Source organism: Nelumbo lutea, chromosome 3 (assembly GCF_056320005.1).
Source record: "Nelumbo lutea isolate HS-2025 chromosome 3, American lotus-T2T, whole genome shotgun sequence".
Lineage (NCBI taxonomy): Eukaryota > Viridiplantae > Streptophyta > Magnoliopsida > Proteales > Nelumbonaceae > Nelumbo > Nelumbo lutea.
The window spans coordinates 44,607,754-44,609,796 of record NC_142686.1 but is presented as its reverse complement, the minus strand read 5'-3'; the positions used below and the strand labels follow the sequence as shown (position 1 = coordinate 44,609,796).

The 2,043-nt window shown below is 44.0% G+C and overlaps 1 pseudogene; it reads right to left on the bottom strand.

Annotated features, from left to right (window-relative positions):
• Positions 1–256: 256 nt before the first annotated feature.
• LOC148864617 (metalloendoproteinase 2-MMP pseudogene) lies at positions 257–1,478 on the bottom strand (annotated as a pseudogene).
• Positions 1,479–2,043: the final 565 nt, after the last annotated feature.

Here is a 2,043-nt window from a genome sequence, read left to right as displayed (position 1 = left end):
CGCCCCATACCCCTTGTTACCATCTTCTACATCCAGCTTTTAGTCTCAAGCTAACCTAAAGGGTATCCTTCTGTTGAGCCCATCAATTCGATTTCCCCCTCCGGATTAATAAGGAGTAAGACACAGAGATAGATAGATTCTTCTCTATAGATCTTCTTGTCCATCAACTGTATCCTTTATTGGGTGTCTCAATAACTGAGAACCTTTTCTCAATAGACCTTCCATCCCAGCCCCAAGTAGTAGAAAGTATATATAACTGAAATTTTTAATAGTAATTATTGATCTCAGAACATTGATATACAATTAAAACAAAACTGCTTCAGTCGATCTTCAGTTAATACATTATATATCTCGATATATATGAGAGGGAGAGGGAGAGGGAGATGGCTAGCTAGCACATCCTTTATTAATTTGTTCATTAGTTAATTAAGATAGATCAGATAATTACTTAGACAAACCATACAAGGCGCGTATGCCCTGGACGTCATCCCCATGGAGGTTCCTCTTCACAGCTCCGTCAGGAATAGAAGGATACATTATGGCCTCCGGTACCGAGCTGTGGCCAAGACCCAGAAGGTGGCCAATTTCATGCACTGCAACAGACTCCAAGTCGAACATTCCAGGCTGGGGATTAGTGCTCCAGCTCTCGTCTGCATCATAATGGAACCGACCTACGGTTGGTGCAAAAGCATGAGCTAGAGTCCCCCCACGCCCATCAAAGGAATACCCATCCCCATGATCACCTCTGTGGAACCCAATCACAATATCTGAGGCCACACCGTTCTGAACTTCCTCAAATGTGAAATGGCTCACTTGCTGCCACCTCGAGAAAGCCCTTGAGCAGATGGACCTCAGTTGCTGCAAGCCAACAACCGAGACACTGGACCTGAATCGGTAGGTTAGGTGAGTCTTGGAAGGAGGCCATCTTGGGTTGTTTGGAAAGAATGTGTAATGGGAGACTGTATGGAGAGAGCTGGGGCCGTGGTGATGATGATGGTTCTTCTTTCCTGATCGCATTGAGGTCGTGCCATTGATAATATCTGGGATACCGCATCTGGGCATCATCATCTGTTGCACCGTCTTGGAGTCAAGACTCCCGGTGACCTTGAGATGGTAATTGAGCTGGTATGTCTTCACTGCAGATTCTAGTAGCTCGTCAAACTCGTCGTCGTCGGCATGAGTGAGGCTTTTGTTTCCAGGTGGATAGTTCAGATATCCGAATTTTTCGAGGTATCGTTTAAGCTGGTGGACTCCTTTTAGGTCTTGACCCTTGTGGCATCCCTCCAGATGGTGCAGGAACTTGAAGGGCTGACCACTTGGTTTGGATTGAATTTTTTTGGGTAGCAAGAGAAGCAGGAGAAGAAGAAAAGATGACAGAAGCAGAAAGGAAACCCGAGGGGCCATCAGACTGCAACTGAAAAATACTCTCCTTAATCACTTTGGAGTTGTAATTAATGGAAGGAGCTGATCTCTGTTGATCTCTGTTGATCTCTGTTGGTTTTGGCCTCCCATAACGTCTCGTATTTATAAGCATATCCAGGGACGTCGTTGCCACAGTTTGGGGGAAAAAACACTCAGCGTAAAGGCGTAGGCGTGCTTGACATGCTAGATAGGTCATTCCGGTTCCAACTATTTGGTTGGTCCATTCTCATTTTCTGTATTCTCCCATTTGAAGGAATACCCGTTCCCTCCCACTTTCCTTGAAAAGGAAAAAAATGACATTCCATCTGGTTTTAATTCTCGTTCCTATGATTCTTGTATGAATTAATCAAACAAACTATGCATGGGAATAGATCATTCAGATTCTGATTTTAATTATGAACCAAACAGACCCTTAAGACACCAAGATCAAGGTACTGAACGACTCTGAGTACCCCAGGTTGACAATGGAATTTCATAATCACATGCAATTTTCACACTTCCCTGTTACGAGTGTATATTGTAGTACTATGGCAGGTCAAGCACGGCCTAATCTCTTATACGTCTTCTTGTTCGTTTTGGGTCTATAGAATGAAGCCTAGTCATTTTGGTCTAACCTTTGGT